Source organism: Balaenoptera physalus (assembly GCF_965194825.1).
Source record: "Balaenoptera physalus genome assembly, chromosome: 14".
Taxonomy (NCBI): domain Eukaryota; kingdom Metazoa; phylum Chordata; class Mammalia; order Artiodactyla; family Balaenopteridae; genus Balaenoptera; species Balaenoptera physalus.
This window is the reverse complement of record NC_138893.1, coordinates 35,718,681-35,742,593: the sequence shown is the minus strand read 5'-3', so window position 1 is coordinate 35,742,593 and position 23,913 is coordinate 35,718,681. Positions and strand designations below refer to the sequence as shown.

Below are 23,913 nucleotides of genomic sequence, written 5' to 3'. Positions count from 1 at the left end.
TGCTTCTGTTTCTTTAAGCCCCTTTTGGGACAGAGAAGCTTTTCCAGTCTCCTGAGCCAGATCTTCCTGTGTCCATGGAAACGACCAGCATTTCTGGGGTGCAGAACTCAAATGTGTTCAAGAAGGAGAATGAGGACACATTCCAGATCTGGCAGCAGAGGGAACGTTGACACCAGCTTCTTTTCCATGCATGCAGCCCGCTGAGAGCTGATGGAATTTAGGGAGGCTGGCAATGTGGGTTTTGATCTTTGCAAATATGGATCATGAAAAACGTTAACTCCAGTCATAGATAGGAAAATCACTCTCCAACTTCATGAACCTGAACTTCAATAATTAACGGGCCAATGGCATCCTGGAGAATATTCGGTGGCCCTGAAACTCAGTCAGTATTGAAGAAGAGACAGTCAGTGTCGTTAGGATTCATAGAAAGAGCAAACCCTCCTGCTGTCATTCCCTAGGCAAACATTGCTGAGAAAGTCAGCAGATGGGAAAGGGAGAGTTAAAAATCACCCTACGTGATGCCGACATCCTAACTTTGTCTATTGGGTTCATTGTGTGGCTGGTTGGCCTTGGAGAGCTTTCCAGGAAGTTCTGTTGCCCAAACATAGATGGGAGATGGGGTGTTACTGATATACAATGAAGACCCGGGTGGGACTTGGTTCCACGTGCTTTAGGAGACCTGTCAGCCAAAATGAGTAGCCGTGCCGGGTGGTGGGCTTGTGAGAAGCTCTACTGCTGATCAGGCTGAGTGTCAGCCCAAAACCAAACTCACAGTCCAAAGAGAATCTGAGCCTGCTGTAGGCTCTCCCAGCTCACCTCCAAACAGAAGTGGGACAACCCTCCTTTCAGGCAGGAGCTCTAGTCAGGTCCCCCAGTTTTCACAGGAGGACGTTAGTGGATCTTTTCCCTGCTCATCTGATGGTTAAAACACGTATCTGTGGACCCACTGGAAACCCGGAATGGCAGGTACCTGACAGGGAAGAACAGGTCAAGTTCACTGACACTCATCTTCAAACTTATGCTAAAGGACATAATACCTAGAGCAAAGTATCTCACGGGTGTGTGATTCACCCTAAAACACCCTAAACGATGCTGTCAGATGGGACATTCTGATGGAAGTTTTCTACATCTGTGTTGTCCAGTGCAGTAGCCACTGGCCATGAGTGGCTTTGAGCACTTGAAATGTGGTTAGTATGACTGAGAACTGCATTTTAAATTTAATTTAATTTAAATTAATTTAGATAGCCACAGTAGCAGTGGCTACTGCATTGGAGAGTACAGCTCTAAAATCTACTCCTAAGTTAAGGCAGATCTGCACAGGCTCTTGAGTGTGTGATTAGAAATTACTGAGCTTTGATCCCTGTTCTGGGAAAATCCCACATGCTGCGGGGCAACTAAGCCCGTGTGCCACAGCTACTGAAGCCTGAGCACCTAGAGCCCGTGCTCCGCAACAAGAGAAGCCATCGCAATGAGAAGTCCGCGCACCGCAACGAAGAGTAGCCCCTGCTTGCCGTAACTAGAGAAAGCCTGCATGCAGCAACAAAGACCCAACACAGACAAAAATAAAAATAAATAAATACATTTATAAGAAATTACTGAGCTTTACTTAGGTTTATTTTTACTTGATAAGTATAATCATATCTCTCTCTCTGCATTCCTTGCTGGAAAATTCGTATCAAAATCTGAGACCCGGTTTGCAAACATGGAAGGCTCCAAGGCATCCACGTCATGTTTTAGCTTCATTCCTGTCTTGGTCAAAAATTCTCTTTTGAAGTGGAAGGACAAGTCGTGTTGGCTGAAAATTACTAAACTTGTCTGGCAGTGAACTGGCTGAGACTGTGCACCACCCCCCTATAATTTCCCATCTCCAGTGGGAGGAGTTCTATCAACTTAACTGGCCAGAGTCATCCCTCCATCAGAAGGGGCTGCAGGTCTCTAAGTGCTGGGTAGTGGCATTTCCCAGCAATTTCTGTAAATAGTTGGCATCCTAAACTCAGTCACAGAAGTAATCTGTTTGTCCCCAAGTTCTATAGGACCATTCCCATGCTCATGTGGTAAGAGGCAGACCAGCGGAAGCCAGCTCTCCCCTGGAATGCAGACCCACTATGTGCTCAGCAGCCTTGCCCGAGCCCTGGCACTCTTCCCTATGGAATGATGAGAGGAAAGGAGGTGAGACTGAACCTCTTCTTGTGGACCCTCACTTTGTAAATTCCTCACCGCCACCCAAATCCCTTTCTTTATCCCATATGGTACCATGTTGTTGTAGTATTTTCTATCCCTTCACTATATCCACCCCGTTTTCTCTCTTAATTAAATCATTTTATCTTGTTATGATGTATCCAATTTTTCAAGCTGCATTACACTCTTTAGGAAATAAGTCAACAAGACACCATTTAAATGAATCAAAATAAATAAAACATGGCAGGACGGGTTCCCACTCACCTGGCCACCAACACTGCACTTCTGGGAGGCTGGCTGTCTTCGTGTAAATAATAGGAGAGGGGTTGCTACATTTCATAGCTTATAACTCAAGGCTGAGAAGGAGTCATAGGCTATTCTAGTACAAAAAGGCACAAGAACTATTCTTTCCAGCCTAACCTTTCCATTAGCTCGGAGGCAAGGCATCCTGAGGATTTCCCACTTTTCCCCGCTTCCTTCTGCAGGGTCTTGATGCATGAGTGGTGGGGATGGGAAGGCAAGAGTTAAAAAGAACCAAAAAGATGGTCATGGAGGAGAGAGAGGGCCTGAGAGAGAGGAACTGGGGGAATTCTCTGTGTTCACTGAGGGGCCAGTGACATCTTCATGGTCTAGGAGTCAGGCCCAAATCCCCACCAATCCACAGACTCTCTGGATTGAATTACATTGCTTGAATCAGAAGTAAAGGACTAATAGAATATTCTTTGGGATTCTGTGCTTGCTCTTGCCTGGCCGTGAGAGGAAGCTGCCTACCTCTTCTTTGCCCATCCATCCTTCCAACCACCTCCAGCCATATTTCCATGGCATTTAGGAAGAGTTAATAAATGCTGGCTCTTATGATTGTTGTTTGTTACATTTTGTCCATTTCAGTGTCTGTCATAGGTGAGGCCATTGCAGACCTCCTCTTCCAAGAGGCCAGGATGGGAGTGCTAGGGACCACATGTGAGACCACGCTATGAATATCTAGCCTCAAGTGAAAAATGCAAGACTTTCCATTTCTTCCTATTTTCTCTAATCATTCCTGCTTCCCAGTCAAAAGAGAAACTGTTTAGAAAAATCAGGCCACAATTACCCCCGAGAGAAAATATGTTTTGAGTCTAGTGAAGGCCTTTGCTGAGTGACATTAATTATACTCATTTAGGTTTGACATTATTAATTAACCTTCTCAGCTGTTTATATTGTAGCCTTTTATTAAAACAAAATGATTAAAACAAATAATTAAAGAATATTACTACCACCTTAAATGTGTACATCATTTTAAGCTTACCAAAGGCTTTTATCCACAATCTCATATAACACACACAGATTCTACAATGTGAATATGGCAAGGCTTATTCTTTCTTTTTTCATTTTTACATTTTGGTAAAATATACATAATATAAAATTGCTCGTTTTTAGCATTTTAAAGTGTACAATTCAGTGGCATTGAGAACATTTACAACATTGTGCAACCATCACCACTATCCATCTCCAGAAATTTTTCATCATCCCAAACAAAAACTCTATACCCAGTAAACAATAACTCCCCATTCCCTCCCCTCCCCTCCCCCAGACCCGAGGAACCTCTAATCTACTTTCTGCCTCTATGATTTTGACTATTTCAGGAACCTCACGTAAATGGAGTCATGCAATATTTGTCTTTGTGTGGCTTCTTTCACTCAGTATAATGTCTTCAAGAGTCATCTACGTTGTAGCATAGATCAGGATCTCATTCCTTTTTAGGGCTGAATAATATTCCATTGTACGTACACACCACATTAGTTCACCCATTCATCCGTTGATGGACATTTGGATGGTTTCTACTTCTTGGCTATTGTGAGTGGAGCTGACGTGATCATCAAAAAGCCTCATTCTTCTTTGACCAAGGTGGCTAAGTGATCCACCGAGTCTTGTGGAGGTAGAGCTCAGTGTCCAATCCTGACTGCATGTTAGAACAGCCTGGGAGTTTGAAAACAACAAACAAACCACGCTGGACGACCAGGATGGCAGATTCTCTGGACGTGCAGCCTGGATGGAGCAGTTTAAAGAGCCTCTAGGTGATTTTTCTGTGCAGCTAGAATTGAGGGCCACGAAGCCCATAGCACAGGACCTCCAGGCCAAGCCACTCACGGACGTTTCCAGGCTTTCTCCTTTGGTCTTCTCTCTCTCTTTTATTAAAGCCACCCATCACGATCAGTGCACCAAAGTAGATCCTCTTTATGTCACTTTAGCCCATAATTTGGAGCAGGAAAAATAAAACAAAAATTTTTTAATTCAAAATTCAAGCAAAAACATAAAACAAAAAAAAACCCAGCATACGCTCAACAGCGTGAAGCCAAATGCTGGTTTGTTGGCTAAATATATGGACCTATTCGTTTCTTGCATTTTAATCATCTCGTTTTAATAACACACCACAATACAAACAATTGTGCGGGTTAATTCAGCTCTGTTTAAGAAGTCTTGTTCTGTACGCCAAAGCTTGTTGTTCTGTCTGGTTAAATGCTCATGCATTAAAATGCTAATAATTAAACTGTTACGACTGACTAATGAACTCTGCCAGCGATAAATGATGGTCTTGTTAGATTCACCGCTCAGCAAGCCTCCTTTTGTACTGAGAAAGTTAAAGGTTAAAGTGCTCTTGAAACCAGTGAGTGGATCTAGAAGCAATTACAATTTTTCCTTGAAACTAATAGTTACTACAATAATGTTTCAATTCCAACCCAGTAAGAGTAAAAAAGACCAAAAAAAAGGGGGGGGGGATGGGGTTTGAGGGAGAATGACGCTGAGCTCTATTCATGGAGAAGGAGGTGCTGCTTTCTTTAGCCCACAGGGCAGGTGGTATGGTTTTTCAGATGAAAGCCTGCTGAGTTAACAGACATCCTTCCTAGAACCAGTCTTCCCAAGAATGCAGACAGGAATGGTGATTTTTCAGGACACAGCAGCAGGTGACCCAGCGTCATGGGTACTATTTAGAGCATGATGGTTAAACAAGGCAGGAAGTTTCTCCCTGATTCTCTGTGTGATTTGGGGAAAGTTGCTTAATCTCTCTGGACCCCAATTCTCTCATTCTTAAGAGCAGAAGAATAATTACAACTCTCTATGGCAAACATTTGCTTTATCCTGCTGAGTAGTTAGTTCTCATTTTTCCATTCAGAGCCTCCAAGCCAAGCCTTGCTCCTGGGCTCTAGGGTTCACAGGGTTTGGGGGGGGGAGTTGATTCCAACCCCCCAGCTCCAGGGGTGAGCATGTGACCACACCTGGCCAATCAGAGCCTCACATCCCTGTGGCCTCAACAGGGCCCAATCAGAAACAGTCAGAGCAAATCCTGGGGCTCCGGCCAGAGCAATCCAGAAAGCAGCGCACCCTTTACAGTGGACTTGAACCTAGAAGGCTGTGAGCCTGGAGCTGCCGGGGCCACTGCAGCAGAAGGCCTTCCAGACAAAAGCAGAGCTGAGTAGGAGAGGCAGATTCTTGAGGAGCTGGATCCAGAATTACCCAGCGATTTTTCAGTGACTTGAGCCAGAATTTCCCTTGTGTCCCCCCCTTAAGCCATTTCGAGCTGAGTTTCTATTGCTGGCCAGGAGTTTTTTCCTCATGGCTGAGGAGCGACGGTAAAGCTCAGGCTCAGCCCTGCCTCCTGGGGCGGCCCCTCTGGAGGCTCCAGTGTGATGCCAGCTTCTCCCTTTGTCAGCGTCACAGGGCCCTGAGCATCGCCTGGGGCCGACTTTGCAGTTATAGGAGCTTTCTGTCTCCAGCAGGGCTGGGAATTCCTCAAGCGCAGGGTGACCGTACCCACCTCCCATACGCTCTTCCTCAGATCCTTAAAGCCACGGGCAAGGTGAGCTTGACTTGGTCAGCTGTGGCAAAGATGCAATACTGCCAAAATTCCACAGTGACAATAGAACCAGAAGGCAGGGCTGGGCATGGAAAAGCCTAAAGGCATTCAGGGCCTTCCCGTCTGGAGACACTGTGCCCTTTTCTAAACATGCATTTTTTTTTCTGGAGGAAGAAATGGAAGAGTCTGCTGAAAAAGAAAAATCAACCAAGATCATGAACTCAATTCATTTGCAAGTTTCCTTAGCCGTTCAGCTTGATCTTTGGACTCAAACTTAACGGTGGTCACAATTAACCAAGCCGCAAGGTTTCTCCAAGCATTTGGTGAGAGCGTGTGTTTGGAAGGATTATGGAGAGAGCAAAGCTTAGGATCTCAAGTCAGAACACTATCCAGCAGGTCATACATACAGTGACATACAGCAGGTCACTGCGCCTCTCTGAGACGCCTCATCTCTAAGATGAGGATAAAATCCTTGTCCTGGTATCAGGGGTGCTGGGGATAAGCGGGACCATAGAAAGGATAGTTACCCGTTTGCATGGAGATCTCTAGTTTCCATAGAGTTTTCACACCTACCTTTGTGTTGGGCAAAAGTCATGTAAATGAAAAGCATGATACAAATATAAGAGGATTATTATATTCCCTTAAATTCTTTTCTGGTCATTTCTTGTCTTCCTCGCCTCCCTAAAAAGTTAATTCCGTTGGTAAATATTTACTGAGCATCTATTACTATGTGTGTAGTCCTTTGCTACGTGCTGAGGATACAGCCGTGAAAACAAGGATGTGGTCTCGAGAGCTTTTATGGAGCTTATAGTCTAAAGGGGGGACCTACCAAAAAAAATCCTACAGAAAAACAAATGTGATGAGTCCTATGATGGAAAAGAGGGTTTTCCTATGATGGAGAGGGTTAAGAGAGTCAAAGGGGGTCTCTGGAGAGTTGTGGAGGGGAAGGCAACTGAGAGATCTCTGAGAATGTAAGAGTTGGCTTGAGACCTGCAGAAGAATTCAAGTTGGGCCCCCAGTGGGCGAGAAGAGAGGTCCAGGCAGAGGGAGCAGGAGAGAGGAAGCAGCTCTGGGATCCCTGAGGACAGAGCCTGGGTCTTCTTCTTTATACCCTGTCTCCTGCTCCACCACGGTCCCCCCTGCCACCTCAACATCCAAGGCTCCTAGCCCAGCACTGGGCACAGAGCTGGCTTTTCAGGGAGAAGAACAAGATGATCATTAGGGCTATTTACCTGCAGACCCGTTTTCTTCCTTCTGAGCCCAAGGTTGGTGGTGTTTCCCTCCTTGTTGAAGTTGGGCATGAACAGGTGACCTGCTCTGGCCAGTGGGATGTGGACAGAAGTGATGGGGGTCACTTCCTGGCAGAGGCTTGAAGAAGGATGTTGGTTTTGCCACCTGCCCTCTGCTGCAGACCAGATAGGTTCCTCAGTGGAGGCTCTGCTGGTCTCCTGAGGTGGGAACACAGAACAGACCCCCGCCAACCCAGATAGACATGAAGTAGGACCTAAAAATAAACACTTGTGCTCAGCCACTGAGATTTTGGTGTGTTTTTGTTGTGACAGCATTGTACAAATTACAGTACCATGGTAGAAATTACAATATTATGATAATGCTGTGAAATAAACATCATGAGTACTTCCTAAGAAGCACAAGTGAGGGTGGGGGAAAGTGAAACAGAGAAGGAGAAAAAGCCAACATGAAGGTACGTTATTGATGTCACTGTTGTAGAGCAATGAGGGCTCAACTGCCTGACCCTTGGAGCCCTCTGCCTGCCTTCTAGAATTTTCTGACCATGGGACAGGGCTCTGGAACACTCGTCCGCAGGACCCGCCCATGGCCCAGTGATGCTTACTCTTCCACAATTCCACACTGCACCTGCAGGTGGGCTCAACAGGATCCCTTGACTTTGGAGAAGCTTCCGAAGCAGAAAAGGTGGAGATATTCAGCATGCCCTGGAGAGCACTCTGCTAGCTGGTACAGAACTGCCCGCTGCTTTTGGTGAAATCAGAGTTGGTATCAGACACAGCCTGAGGGGCTGTGACATAGGACTCAGAAAGCATGTGCTACAGAGTCCACGAGCTGCATTACTGTCCCTTCTTCCAGTTTGTGTTTTGAGAAGAGCTTAGGAGATGAGGTCACATAGCACTGAAGATGCAGCTCCAAGTGTAGACCATGAAAGGCTAGGAAAAGATGCTGCTTTGGGGACTAAGTTAGGTAAGTTGTGATTCACCTCTTCCAAGAAGCCCTCCAGGATTCCCTCTGCTAAGGTACCCTTGCCCTCTTCTAAACCTCTCTCTGAACTCTCTTTTTGTCCCAGGTAGAACTATCTGTTCTGCCCATGATGCCCACGAACCTCCCTCATGTCTGGAGGCAGGACTCACACCAGATTCATCTTTGTGGCCTCGCTGTGTCCAGCATAGTGCTGGAACACAGCAAACACCCCATAGTTATATTTTTTTATATTTATAACATATATATATATATATATATATTTTAAAATAGTGACTGAAAATTACAACCAGAATGACAAGTGTTATCAAGAGTGAAAGTAAAGTATAACTTACGGCACTAAATGGTATGCAGAATGAGTACTGAGCATCAGTACTTCAAGTGCTCAGTTTTTAATATGACAAATGAGTTTCCTTAACTTACTGAATCTATGTTGGATTTACAGCAACACTCCTCACAAGCGATAATATAACTAAACTACTAAACTACGTTTTTTTTTATTGTGGTAAAAGTCACATAATATAAAACATACTATTTTAACCATATTTAACTGTCTAGTTCAGTGGCAGTAAGTACATTCACGTTGTTGTGCAACTAAAAAAAAAAAACACAAGAGTTATATTTTTTGAGTGAATGGACAAGGGCATTTCAATTGGCACCAGTGGGATTGTCCACTTTTTTTTTTTGGTGAGGGTCATTGACCACTAATCATAAAAACAGTAAATATTTACTGAGGTTTTACTGGCTTGTGTTAGAAAATACTTTTACAGCCATCATTTATATTCCACTGATGATAAACCTGAGGCTGAGGGGGTGAAGTATCCCAAGGTCCCACGGCGGGAAGTAGCAGAGCAAGGATTTGAACCGAGGGAGCTGACCCCAGTTTGAGGGCTCATCTCTCTCCCAGGCTTCACTGAAAGGGCACCAGGAGAAGATGGGGAGACTCAGCTGATTCCTAGGTCCGTTTAAGTCTCGAAAGAACCCCCTCGCCAGCTGGCATCATTTGGCTAAAGTTACATTTTCGATCTTGTTTTGTGACCCCACTGTGGTGCATCATCTCTGTGTAATGAATGGGAGGAAGGGAGGAAGCCTGAGCTCCCCTCTCTTCTCTGGGGGTCACAGCCACCTGCTGACAGCCCACTTCCTCCTGAGAAGCCTGGCTTCGTGTTCGTGACCTCTTCCTCAAAGAGAAGTAAGCAGAGAGGGAGAAATGGGATGCAAGGTTTACACAACTCAAAACCATATAGTTTATATCTTCTAGTGGATTCCTCCTAACTGCCTGATCTTCCTCACTCCACTTTCTCAGAGTGGGACCCCCCAGATCAGGCCAAAGCCTTCTGTGAAATTCTTCACTGACGCTGGGTACATCTTCTTTGTGACATTTGACATAATTGCAATTTTACATTGGTTTTCATGATTCTTTAATTCATGGTCTCCTTCACAAAACCAAAAACCACAAGGGCAGGAACCATGACTGTTATCCATCCTTCTATCCACCTATCCATCCACCCAAAACAAATATTTTGAGCGCCATCCATGCGCCAGGCGCTGATCTGGCCACTAGGGAAATTACAGTGAATGAAAGAAAATGTCTACATGTACGCAGCATTTTGGTGGGTGGAGAGAGACGATAAATGAGAAATCAAATACATGTAGAACATGTCCAGGATAAGTGCTATGAAAAAAAAAGTAAAGAAGTGTGGTGGTCAGCGGTAGAGTGATGGGCAATGGGGGCTCCTTGCCCAGGACTTCAAAGAAGCCTACAGATTTGTCTCCCAGAATTTTCTTCCAAAGGACAGGGCAGTCACCATCCCCCAGCCGGCAGCTGGACAATTTTCTACTGAGACCCCTGGGCTCCTGCTTCTGTCCCCTGCTTGGGAAAGAAACAAGTGAAAAGACAGAAATAGGGAGTAAAATTTCCAGTATCCAGCAAAGGGCCTGACATTTAGTGAGCACTCAATATTAGATGAACAAATGCACAGACGGATGGATGGGTGGTTGAAAGGGTACTGTCATGGAGAAATTTGGGGATGGGCTGGAGGCTGAGGACAGTCCTGAACCCATCCAGAGGAGAGGTGGGCTCTGGGAGTGCGGGTGCCTCATCCTGACATTTGCGACTGCCCATGAAGGATCCTCTGGGGAAGATGAGATGGGCCCACGTGGCACCTACACGACTCTCTGAGTCTCCTGAAGCCCCCCTTCTCCCCCTCTCCTGGCACGAAAGGCAAGTGAGCCTGATGCCTAGGTCAATGTCCTGACCCAAAGACTGGAAGCAAAGGGTGGGGTCCTGGGGTGAGGCTCAAACCCAGGTGACCACAGGAATTCCTCTTCCTGGATCCACTCAAGTGCAACAAAGGCTCAACTGGCAGCTAAAGTAAGTTAGTAAGAAAGTCGCATTGTGTACCTAATGAATTTTTTAAATCAATTACGAAACAGTCTCATTGGTCATTTGTTAACATCTTGAAACATCTTGAAACCTTTACAAATTAATTTGACTGTATTAAAAAAAACCTCTCACAGTCTGTTAACTCCATAAATGTGTTTTAAATTTGTTTTTGAATGCGACAAGCCGTGTATGTGTTTGTGTGTGTGTGTGTATGTGTGTGTGTGGTTCAGACTGACCATTCCCAGATACGCTGCTCTGCATGTGAATGGGGTGCCCTGGCTCATTCACAGAGGCTGAGTGTTTCACTGTCAGTGTCAAGTGACAGTCCCGTCCAGGGGAGTGGCAGCGCTGGTACAGCTGCCCCCGTGTTTCTGACCGTCCTGGGCCAGCAGGGTGGCACCTCTGGAGATGCTGCTTAAAACTGCCACCCAGCCTAGGGCCAGCTCTTCTCCTGGGGCAGAGTTAGTGGCTGATGACTGCGGTAAGCGGCAGTGAGAGAGAAGGTCGGGTGGATGCAGCCATCCTGAACCCCAGAAGGCAGAGGGACACGGGAATCAGAGCTGGGAGGCCTAGCTAATGAGGGGGACACCGAGGCGGGCCCCCAATGCCAGGCTGCCTGGAGAAGCTGGCAGCGGTCCTATTTCAGTGAAGTGCTGTTCTCTTTTAAGCCGGTGACATGGGAACAAATCAATAAGAGGGGGCTTTGCAAGACCCATGAAGCAAACTTCTCTGCCATTTTAGCTTCAGCCAGGTCCATGCCTGAGTTGTTTTAGGCACCCTGTTTGGAGAATGATGCCCACATCCTGGAAAGAGCCCAGGGGAGGCAACAGTCACTTGGGAGTGTTGAAAGGCAGGATTACAGGAGCTAAAAGTATTGAGCATTTGGAGGGGGGAAGGGACAGAGGGCCGGGATGTGGACAGTTGGGGACAACTTAATGGCTCCCCACTTTCAAGTCTGCAGAGGGTTTTGTAAGCATATCACCAGTCTTATTTCCATGGAGAATAATGATGGGCTTTCTTTTGAAACAGGAGGGAATAAGTTAGACCTGAGGAAGGCTGACTTGAAGTAAAGGTGATTTATCACAGAGATGATTCCCCCGACTGAGGGTATAGAATCTGTCTCTTCCTGAGAACCTTTAAGAATCAAGCAGACATATCTGTTTTCTGAACAATAGGTACAGTCTTCACCACAGAATGAAGTCTCATTCTGATCTGACGGTTTTCTAAAAAATTAAAATTTTCTTGTTCCCCATCTTATATTTCTACATAATCACATTTCTTATAGTGAAATATAGCTACGTTAAATTTGTATTTTTAAAGTTGTTTTTTTTTTTTCTGACTATATGCTTACTGTTAAGTAATTGTGAAAAACAGAAAAGTACAAAGCAGAAGAAAAAAATTGAGATAATCACCGTTACACTTCTTTCTTTTCTGGACACATAAATCTATAGAATTATTCCATCTAAAGGTTTGTACTTTGATGTTTTTTTAGCTTAATCCTGCTTCAAAATTATTTGTCCATGTCATTACAAAAACCTTCAAACTTTTCCCCACATTAAATAATGTATCTTTCTTGTTTTGTCTACAAATGAAATACAAAGTAATATAAAATTTAAGTATTTCGGAATTAATTACCTAATAGGAAAAAGGGAAGGCATGGCCCTTCCCATAAAACTACCCACAGGAATAATGACTGTGAACAACTGGGGGTACATTTCATGACCCAAAGCATGTCTGATGACTTTATAATATCCCTTCAAGTGGAGGTACTACATTTTATTTACTTCCCTGTTCCCATTGTTGAAGAGTTACATTTTCAGCTTTTCACTGAATCTCTGGTCTTCACTTATTCACCGTTTATGTGTTCATTTAATTTGTAACCGTTGGTGAGCGCCACGTGCACTCTTCTAGGTCATGCGAATGAAGAACAGATGAACAAAACAGATGAAACCCATGACCTTAGGGAGCTTCCAGTTTAGATAAGGACACTTGACCATAAACAAGTAAACACAGAGCATGTGGGAGGTGGTATGTGCCCCGGAGAAAACTCCGCAGGGAAGGGGGCAGACTGTGCCCAGTGGGTGGGGCCGGCTGGAGGGGCTGCCCTGCGGGTTCCTGGGCCTGGGTGGACGCTCAGCCCACAGCTGAGCTAATGACCATGACCGATTTCCTCAGCAGCCCTGGGAAGGCTCGGCCCCTCGCTCCCTGATGCCCTCCTCCTTTCCCATGTTTGCTAGGGTTGAGTCTGGAGAATTCTACCTCACACTTTCTCTTCCATGTGAAAACTTCCCCGAAATTAAATTATCATCAGGTCTTTACTGTGCCCATTTTCTCGCCTGCTCAGTACGCAACACAATTACAACAACCTGGGCTGATTGACAGAGACCAAAATCCCACGCGATGAGACGAGCCCCTCCCTCAGGACCCCAATTCTGCCTCCTCAGAAATGATCCCCCAGACTGGGCCTTCCACACAGCCTCAAAGCCTGCTTCTAGGCGGCCAGATGGTGGTCGGGCCACCCCAGCCTTGTCTGGCTATCAAAGGACCCCTGGTCCGTGTGGGGAATGCGCTTCCACCAGCACCGTGTCCAGGCCACCCTGAGCCTCTGACAGGAGACACTACAGCCCTTCAACTGGGTGACCAGGGAGGGGAGGTCCCAGCTGCCTGGCCCCAGATGCCGAGAAAGCGCCTGTCCGGGGCCTTCCCCTCGCTCAGCGACAGCCCTCAGCTCAGAACGCCGCCTGTTTGGTAACGGAGAATCACTTAATATTTCACTTGAAGTCACCCAATAATAAGTATGTTGGAACATTGAAAGCATCACCAATTTGATACTTTTTAGAATGCAAGAGTAAAAAGTTTCTGAAAGCATTTCGTGAGACAAGAATAAACGACAGAAAAGAAAAGCTGTCTCTATCACAGGGCCCATCCCAGCCCTCTCCTGAGTATCCAGTGTTCACGGGCCTGAGGCCTCCCAAGCAGGCCCCTCCTCCTAACACATATGCACATACTAGGAGCTTTATTTGTCCTTTTCATGGAAATGAAATCCTACTTAATAAATATCTCTCAACCTATCTTGCTTTGAATTCTTAATGGCTCTACAAGTCAGTGAATCTGAATCTACCTCAATCTCTTTTTTTCAAGTTTCTAAGCACCCACACACATATAATTTGCATATTTAAGATTTTATTAATATGCTGATTTTGAGGGCAGGTGTTTTTTTTTTTTAACTTGCTTCCCTCCACTATTCCCCCACCTCCCACCTCCAACTCATGCTAGTATCCTGTTTTCTGTCCTTCTATACCCTTTTCAGTGCTCACAGAATCATACAGAGATAAACAAATATAAACACATGTATAAGATGATACATCAATGAAATGCACCACTGCTCTTGCTTTTCTCACTCACCATGTTATGGAAATCCGTCCCCACCCCCCAAATCTGATAATGAAGTTCTCATTCACTTATAGTGGGCATAAGCCTGATTTATTTGGCCATTCTTCTATTGATGGGAATTCATTTAATTTTTAATTTTAATTTTTGGCTACTGCAATGTTGTGCTAAACCTCCTTATGTGTTTACACACAGATCCATATCTTTAGGTAATTGTGCTTTTACTTCTATGGAATAGATTCCCAGGAGTGAAAATTCTGAGACTTTGACATGATTTAAGGTTTAAAAGGAAAAGTTCTAGGGAAGGAAAACAAATGATGCATGTGATGTAAGCCCCAAGCTAGGAGCTTCTGAGGTTGGGACATTTTCCGTGGTCTAATTTTCTACCCTCATTCCTAAATGGTTCAAAGTGTTCCTTCTGCCTTTTATAGATAGAGCAATGGGGCCCCCAGCCACTCACATTCTCCCTGAGCCTGGTAGGGGAGAAAAAGTACTGAAGTAGGGGCAGGGACCTCTTACTAGCCTTGTGATCTTGGATATTTACCCAGCTTTTCGGCACATTTCTTAGTCTCCCCATCTGCAAAGGCACCCAGCTGGTCTGGTGCTGAGAGCCAGGCCACCGGGGACACCCACAAGGAGGATGTGGGTGAAGGTTTGGGAAGGTGCAAGCACCAGGCCCTAGTAAGGCTCCAGTTTGAACTTGCTCCCGGAGGCCGTGGCAGGTGCTGGGCTACGACCCAGCCTTCCTCTCCATCCCATACCTACTTCTATGGCCTCCCTGGGAGATGCAGCTTCACTTAAAGTTCCTTTTCCTTGAAGGAAAAATCATGCAGTTGAGCAGAACAAGCAGCCATACATTTTAGCCTCAACGCATGAATGAGTCATGATGGATGAGAAGGAAAAACCACAGACGCTCAGGGTGGTTTAGAAAATGAAATCTTTGTTTGAAGCCGGCTGGTACAATCTCCACCTACTCATTTGCCCATGTTGTTTATTAACCATGTGGCTGGGCCAGGATGAGCCAAGGGGTGGGGCAGGCCGCGGGCGGGGTGCTGTCTCACACTCGTCCTGCATACACAGTGGAAGCTTGGACAAGAGTAATGTGCTGATATCTGGTGTAACATTCACCGGGTGTCCTGGCACATACATTGTGATGCGCGCCATTGACGTTACAACCCCGGGGGAAAGGTGTGCAGACAGACGCAGTAAGGGGCACATTTACTTTTGAGCCAATCGAGGGATGCTGAGTTCCACTGAGAGGAAAAGGGGTTCCATGCAGTTGACTTTGTGGAGACAGTCCCTCCATGTTTATAAAAATCTCAGAGACATCACAGGACTTTGTGGAAAGAATGGGGATAAGTTAGGGAAACTGGCTCTGCCACCAAATAGCTTCGAGGACCTTTGTGGAGGCACCACACTTCTCTGGGCCTCGGTTTACCCACCTGGAAACTAAGGCCATTAGACTAGATGAATTCTAAAGCCGCTCTCAGCTGTGAAACTCTAAGTATATTTTTAAATTAAAAAGAACGTTTAAATAATATAACAAAAGAAATCATGTTCCTTATAGAGAAATCAGAAAATACGAATTGACCAAAGAAAGAAAATTGAACAAAATATTAAATTTGAAATCACAGTACTGAGAATAAAAATTGAAGAAAAATGTTTAAAAATGGAAATCATAAGACTGAGCAGTAAACATTATAAACCAACTCATGTATGCCCTCGTAGGCTTTTTAAAATAGGCATTTATATCTTTTAGTATTTATATATAAATAAATAGGCATTTATATCTTTTAGTATTTATATATAAAATTTGTCCTTCTTGTAAACAGGGGATCATTCTGACCACAGAGCATTACAGTATGCTTATTTGTAACTTAGCATGACCCGTACATGATGAACTTCCTTTCACGTCACTATCAACCGTGTTTAAAATGCCTGCCAAGTTCTTCAGCAGAACTAGGATGGATGCTCCAAATTTTATTACTGCTGGACACTTAAGATGTTTTGCATTTTCCAATATTATAAATAATGCTTGAAGACCATCCTGGTAACTACCTCTTCATATACATCTTAAAATTATGTCCTTAAATAGGATGATCAGAAAGGTATAAATGCATAGTTGATGGGTGCTGTGTGCAGAGCAGAGAGCAGAGGCCAAGCAGGCCTTTGCTTTGAGGCCAACATGCTTTGAGGGGGAGGCGAGGAGGGATGTCTGAGCCAACCAATGACCAGGATTTTGTTGAAGGGAATCTCTAACTGTGCTGACTGGCCGGTTGGGATGGGGGTGGAGGGTGGTAGAGCAGGAGGGGGTTGGGTGGCTGGTTAGTGAGATGCTTGTAACCGTGTTCATGCGGCGTACCTGCCATGTGGGCAAGGGTCTGTGGGATGCATCTGCAAAATCTTTCAGAGATATGCACTGAGTAGTGGGTGTTGATGAGGGGGAGGTGAGTAATCCTGTAGTGCTGGGAACTCAGGAGAATGTTCTCTGATAACAATCACTGCTCAGCTATTCCCTGAGGAAAGAACTAAAGGGTTCTCCTCCATTGACTCTTGGAATGCCATTTCATTGCCCTCCTCATTATGAAAGGGAAGGGTAAAAGTTGAGGTCTCATAAACAAGTGCTTGCAAGATTACTGAGATAATATGTAAAAGCATTTGAATTCCTTCATGAATAAGAAAAAAATGCAGAATGAGAGTGGGTTCGGTAGCCCTGATAACTCAGCAGATGGTGGTGGTGCCAGTTCCTGAGTATGGTATGTGCTATGATTCAGAGGGAACCTCTCTGTACCCATTTCACAGATGGGTGCCCCTGGGGCATGGCAGTCCAAATGATGGGTCCAACTCTATGCAAGAGAGCCACAGCAGAGCTGGAAACCCATTGCTTGTCCTTGGATGACCATCCCTGCCTTGCCAACTTTACTGTTGAGAGGTTGGAATGAGGTAATGTCTCAGAACGTCCTTTGTAAACTATAAAATATTATATGTCTATGTGAGAGATTACTCTGACTTATACAGCTAAGGTACAGCAAATTTTAAATGAAAAAAATCAAATGGCCAGGCTGTAGAACGCTAACTTTTCATATTCATTTTTCCTAACGGAACAATAAAGATGGAGAACATGTATTGAATTCTGCTATGTGATCTAAGAGAGTCTATGATGTTTACCCATTTAATCCTCACAAAATCCCTGTGAGGTAAGTGCTATGGTTATCCCCATCTTACAGATGAGGAAACTGGGGTACAAAGAGGTTAAGTAATTTGCACAAAATCACGCCATCTCTACGTACTAAGTCTGCTGACTCTCGTAGTCTTTGATGCATCCCTAGATCAGAAAAATGTACTCATGTGCAGAAAAAGAGGACTTGGATTTGAGCTGACCATTAATGTGCCTTCAGAAAGTCTAGACCAACCCAAAGATTTGCCCCTCTGTTTTGCCAGCACAAGGCTGACCCTCCCAGGCTCCTTTAGTGCTCCGTGCACGCTTCTCTCCTGGAACAGAAAGGGTTAAGTTGACCCATGACCTGGAGGACCCTGAGACATTCTCCTTCTGTGCCACATATGTAGATGGGCTCTGAAGACGAACACCTCTCCTCATTGGAAATCATGAATTTTTATGAAGCCTGTCCAGAATTCCCAGAATTCAGCCGAGTGCACTTTGCAGACCCTAAAATGCTGTCACCATGGAAGGTTTCATTGCTTGCACCTGCTAAAACATTTGAGGCATTTGAGAGGCAGTGAAACACATTTGCTTTTCATTTTATCTGACTTTGGAAACCTTTGAAGTGTTTAATCGTAGAGCCCAGGAAAGATCCCCGCCTCTTAATCATTTACTCTGTAAGGCACATTCTCGGCTGGTAGCCTGTCAAGCAGAAACTGACCTAAGCCCAGTTTTATTAAGTGTCACATGCCCAGTCACTGTTCATTAAAGGTGTTTTAAGGTTTGAATTATGTAATTTATGAGAAAAAGAAATAAAAATTCCATTGTTTTATTAATATGCAGCCCAGGATCTCTCGCTCATAACAAACTTGAAGGAAAGTCGGGCGAAAGGACAGGAGCGGGGTGGCTGGAGGTGGTCTTCCCTGGCCCCCAATCCCCCCTCCACATCCACTCCACCCGACCCCAGGCAGGAGCCCGGCGAGTGGGCAGTGCCATCTGCCCCCTCAGAAGGGAGTGGCAAGGGAGCCATCCCGACCGGTCCTCCTGTCTCCCCGGCCTGAGACTCAATGACAAAGCAGCCACCTTCGTTCTCTTTCCAGTTCTTCTGTCTCTTTTCCAGAAATGCAGGAAGAAGCATTTCCAGAGTGACCCGGGGTGATGGTGTGAGTCACAGTCATTGAGAACTAATGCCCCTTGCTCTCAGGAGAGCTGGGAGAGGGCGTGGTGCCAGGTAATCGGCCACCTGTTCTAGGTGAATGATCTCATCGGATCCTCACCTTACTCTCACCTCATTGGAACCTCACCCCTCAAGGGGTGACTGTCCCCGTTTTACAGAAGAAACAGAGGAGTCAAGGTGGGATCCCTGGGCTGCCCTTGTCCTTTCCTCTCAGGTGCCAAAGGCAACCTGAGCCCAGGTTAGACTTCTCGGAATCATGCAGCTGGACAGGCCAGGAGGAGGGGATGGACCAGACCGGGTAACCTGTGCCTTATCTGGACTTGGGCTCTGCACAGAGGCCCAGCAGGACCCCAGCAGGGTTAGACACCTTCACAAAGGATATTTTTCAGAGAGCATTTACAAGTCCATGTCCACTGGAGGCTTTGCCTGTAGGTTGCTCCTGGCTGGATCTCCCTTATCTGATATGGTGGGACCTCCCCTTGTTCTGAGGCCCCCAATATCCAAGGTGAGGGAGCCAGCCCTGCATGCCTTGTGGTAGGGTGGCTTTGAAATCCTCTGGTGGTGTTTGCTTATACACATCTTCCTCTGACCAGCACAATAAAGCACCCATGGGGGAAAGTCATTTTCCCAAATGCCCACGGCTCAGAACACTGAGGCCGTGATTAGGGTTTGAAAGCTGTTGCAGCTGAAGGTATTTCTCACCCTCCACGTGCTCCCCCCCACCACCAACTTTCCCCACACAGAGAGAATCATGAACTTGACTTTGATTTTGAACTTGATTTTCTTAATCAAGTGACTCATGTGTTACAGGTGCAAAGTTGCAACAGACATTTCCCCCTTGGTTCAAATTTGTGACCTTTTATTTCTGAAAGGGGATCTCAGGTGCTAAGTCTTTCTAAGACATCTCACAGGAATGGTGCAGAGTTTTGAGAACAATGGCCCTTTAAAATCCGGGAGGGATAGGGGCAGGGCATGGTTAAAGCTAAATGAACTCCCATTTGGGAAGCTCCATGCTCCCAGCCAACGCAGAAAAGGAAAGGCTCTGTTTGCAAGAAGAGAGTTGGTGGGCCAGGTTTTACAAGTCGATGTCAATCATTAACCTACTTAATTTTGAATTACCAATTCCACTGATATTTCGACAGTGCTGGCTGCTGGCAATCTGGACTATAAGGGCTGTTGCCTTTGATCTGCCAGGCCAATTTCCATTAGCAGTAAAACCATAGACCTCTGCTGGGCCACAGGCCGCAGAGTTCTGATGTCTCCCGGTGCCTTGGGGGAGCTCTGAGCTGCTGGTCCCACTGCCGAGAGAGCCTTGGGTAGAGTCTCCAGAAGGAGTCATCACAGATCGATCAACTCATTAATTCTGCTCAGTTTTCAGCATTGCACTAGGCACTGGGAAGCAGAGAGGAGTGAGTTATTTCAGACAGTTGGAGAGGCAGGGTTTCAGCACACAGGGTTCGATACACGCTTGGGTGGGGAAGAACAGACAGCTGTGGGAGCTTTGAGGGGTGCATCACGGAAGACTTCCCAGAGGAGGTGACACCTAAGCTGAGACCTGAAGCTGGGGTAGGAGTCAGCTGGGCGATGGGCAGAAAAGCAAAGGCAAGCTCAGAAGAACCTTGTAAACCCTGGGAAGGAGTTTGGAATTTCAGCCGAGGGTAATGGAAGCCATTGATTGATTTTAAGGAAGGGTGGGTAACCACAGTAGATTTATATTCTAGAGCATCAAGTGTGGAGACAGGAGTGCAGAGGAGCGGGAATGGGAGCGGGGAGACCTGGGAGGAGTCTGCCATTAGAAGGGGGGCTGCCAAGTGGGCATTTGGGGTTAAGTAAAGCCTAACTTGGGCAGATGTGTTGCTAGGGATTAGAAGGGAGATCCTGCCAGGAGACCTGACTCTTGGAGATGACAGAGCCTCCCCAAGACCACTAAAGGCAGGGCCCTTTTGGCATCTGTCTGAGCCTGAGCCCACTGAGCCCCTACTCAGAGGTGGAAACTCTCAGGGAAGTATACACAGTTACAGGGAAGGGAGGGCTCAGAGGCAGATGGGGAAGGGGTACTCTCTTTTCAAGTCTAGTAAGATTTAACTAGACTGTTGGATAACTTTCAGGACTGAAAATTGAGGAAAGAATGCCATGGACTCTAGACACACACACATCAGGCAAGAGCCAGCCCAGCTGCAAGAGGCAGCCATGGACAGTAGTGCAGGTTCAGCACACAAGCAGGTTGCCATGGCGGGTGGCCCTGGGTGGCAAAGAACTTTTGCCAAACATCGAGGTGTCTTGGCCTGAGTGTTGGAGACTATTTTTTTCCCTCATAGTGTGTGGTGAGGTTGGCAGAGGTACTCACCATACCCAATGAGACTCTCAGCACTTCCTTTCAAAAAAAGGTGTTAAATGTGGCCATCATCTCTCAATCATTATGATTTTTTAATTAATTGAACACTTACTATGTGCCGGCTCTGTTGCGTGTTTTCACGTGTTAGCTCATTTAATTCCCCCATCCCTGAGAAGTGGGCATCATTATGTCCATTTTCACTGATGGGAAAATTGAGGCTCAGAGAGAGTAAATCATCAGTGCCAGGTCACACGGCTGATACGTGGAAGAGTGGGAAATTGTCAAAGCATGACAGGGTCAGAGCATTAAGGGCTGGGGGTGGGGGGCATGTGATCCAATCTTTTCCGGCTGCTCCCTTAACCAGACTGTTGAACAGGAAGGCACCGTCCGCCAGCTTGGGCAGCACATTTCTGATTCCCGCACATCCTCCCTTCATTCTGACAGCGCTGCTCACTTAGATGAAGCCACTTAATCTAGCTTTTTTGAGGCACTGGATGCAGCTCTGTCTGCAGATGAAGCAGGCAGAGGAGAGGAGAGGTTTGCCTCACCTGGCCCACCCTCTAGCCACTTCTCCTGCAGAGTCAGTGGCCTGGTGAACGGGAGGAGCCCACTGAGTCTGGAGATGCAGTGCACTGCATCTCTGCTGCCACTGTCAGCTCTACAGGGATGTCTGTGGCTGTGGGGATGGCGCGTGGGACAGCGTGCTGCCGCATTAGAGCTGGTGGTAAATGTTGACCCCAGAGAAGCTGAGAGAAATGGGGAGAGTACCGCTTATCACTTGCTGCCACAAATCAGAGCAGTCCGATACCATCTCTGAAAAGTTGACAGCATCCTTTTGGATGATGCCTTATCCAAATAGACTGCTTTGCCCTGGGGGGTGGCCAGAAGGAGAGAGGACCCCCTTCTGATTTCAGAGTGAGTTCTAGTGGTGAAGGGGGAGGACTTAGCCTCTATTCTGTGCCAGGCCCTCTGATAGGCACCTTGGTTATTTCACTTACCCCTCCTGGCCAAACATCGAGATGCACGGCTTCAACATGATGTCTAAAATCTCAGCAGCGGAGTTGGTGCTCACTTACTTCTGACTCATTCTGAGGGGTGTCTGGGGGTGGGACCTCATGCAAAGGGGAAGGATTGGGCAGATGGGGTCCATTTTAGAGGATGTGTAAAAATGTGTTGGTAAGCAGATTGCCATCATTTTAGATGGATTCTGTTATTCATAAAAGCAGTGCCTACCTTCTGACTTCAATACAAGGGATATTTCCAAAATATCCCAGTTTGAAATTTAACCTACGACCATTGAGATTTTTATCCAAAGGAGGCAGTTATCATGGGGGAAAAATAAGATGAACACAAAAACTCTCCCTGCCCCCAGAAGAGAAGAGGACAGGTGCTGGCTTGCCAAGCGAAGGAGGTGGGTTTAGTGTTGTGGGAATTAGGTCCAAGTTGCCACACAAATGCTGGGGGTGGGCACAGGGGCCCAAGCCAGGTGTCCATCCCCTGAGGCTGAGAGGTGACATGATGGATGGGAAAGGGTGTCATGGGCCATCCCTCCAGGTTGGCCTGGCCTTTCCCAAATGACCCCCATACCACCGTTCTCCCTAATGCAGTGACTTTCAAACTGTTTATACACAGTCTTGGGAAAGCCCGAAGTCCCATAAAAACTGTAAAAAATCATATTTTATCTCAATAATATAAAAATAATTCTTTAACAATTCTTTAACAAGACATCTAAACACATATTCTCTGTTGCAATGATAATTTGCTCTATTGTAGAATAAGCCTTTCATTTTGCTGTGTCTCAGACTGGGGTTCAAGACAAATTCTCCAGAATCTCTGAGTTATTTTTTTCCTTTAAATGGAGTCCAAGCACAGTTGGGGTTTGAGAAACCTGGCCCTCACGTAACACTACACTACCAAGCCCCCGAGATCAGAAATGGTGAGCAGATTACAAGGAGAGCCCCTGGTAGCCTCGCTCTGTGCCCGCAGCCCGTGGGACAACGGGAACGGAAGAAAATCCGTTTGCCCACTTGGCTCTTCTTCCGACCTCTAAGCAAAACCTGGCTTCAGAAATGATGAAACCCAGCCTGGTGGCATGGCTGCCAAGCAGGGGGACACAGCAGGGTCCCCGGAGACCCAGCCCATGTTAAATGGGAGTAATTTCCTGACTAACCCCTGATTCTCTCTGGAGGTGGCTCCTGGAATATTACTGAGTTTCCGGTTTGGCTGCTTCGGTCTGAAACAGCAAACATGTGCTTCCACTTTCTTGTGCACTGTTAAATATGTAGGATTTGGTGGCGGGGGCGTTGCCCAGAGCACGCCGTGGATCTGCAGCCATCTCAGCCGCTGGCTGGACACAGACCGCTGGGTTTGCCATCAACAATAATAGAAACATAGTAACAGTGGCAGCCATTGTTTACCAAGGTCTCACTATGCAACGCTGTCTCATTTTATCCTCCCTCAGGGAGGATGGAGGGTGTTATCCTCACCCCCTTTTATGGATACCCAAAGCTTGGAGAGGTCAAGTGACCCGCAAGATCCCCTGTACAAAACTGCACCCACAACCACTTCTCCCAACTTCAAGCTGTCACGAAAGGGGTTTGCTGAATACCTACTGTGGGCAGATCGTTTTAGAACCATGTCCAAACAGCAGCCACTTGTCCCACGTGGCTGCTGAGCACTTGAAATGTGTCTTGTCCTAAGTGAGATGTATTGTGAGTGTCAAACATGCCCTGGACTTAAAGACTTAGTGCAAAAAGGAGAATGCAAAACATTTCATTAATATTTTTATACTGATTATATGTTGAAATGATATTTTACATATATTGGGTTAAATAAAATGTATTATTAAAATGAAGTTTGCCTGTTTCTTTGAACTTTTTGTAAATGTGGCTGCGAGAAAATTTATAATGACCTCCGTGGCTCTTGCCCTTTTTCTATGGACAGCGCTACCCGAGAGGTTCTGCTGCGCACGCGCACAAGCGTTCCGTCCTGGATCTCAGGCTGGTTCAGACAGTCCCAATCTCCAGGCTTCTCTCCTTGTGATGATGATGAGTCCTGGGAGAAAAGGGCTGGGTTTCTCCTTCTGTCCCCAATAGCAACACGCAGAGGGCTGTGCACACAGAAGAAACTTTAGAAGTACAGTCGATTCTTACTATTTGTGGCAGTTAATGTTCTATAAAGTTGCTGCAGACAATGAAGTAGCGAATAAGGAAACACTGCCCTTCAG

The 23,913-nt window shown here is 46.1% G+C and overlaps 1 protein-coding gene across 6 annotated transcripts in view; it reads left to right on the top strand.

Annotated features, from left to right (window-relative positions):
- LOC309642242 (uncharacterized protein) overlaps positions 1-23,913 on the top strand; it is a 108,022-nt gene that overhangs the window by 41,748 nt on the left and 42,361 nt on the right. The window contains exon 5 of one of the 6 annotated variants that reach the window (XR_014253075.1): positions 2,026-10,362. The exons of 4 other annotated variants lie outside the window; for them this stretch is intronic. The gene's annotated coding sequence lies outside the window, so the exon portion shown is untranslated. Of the gene's footprint in view, positions 1-18; positions 1,993-2,025; positions 10,363-23,913 lie in introns of those variants that run through there. One more of the 6 variants, XR_014253076.1, reaches the window with a different exon arrangement.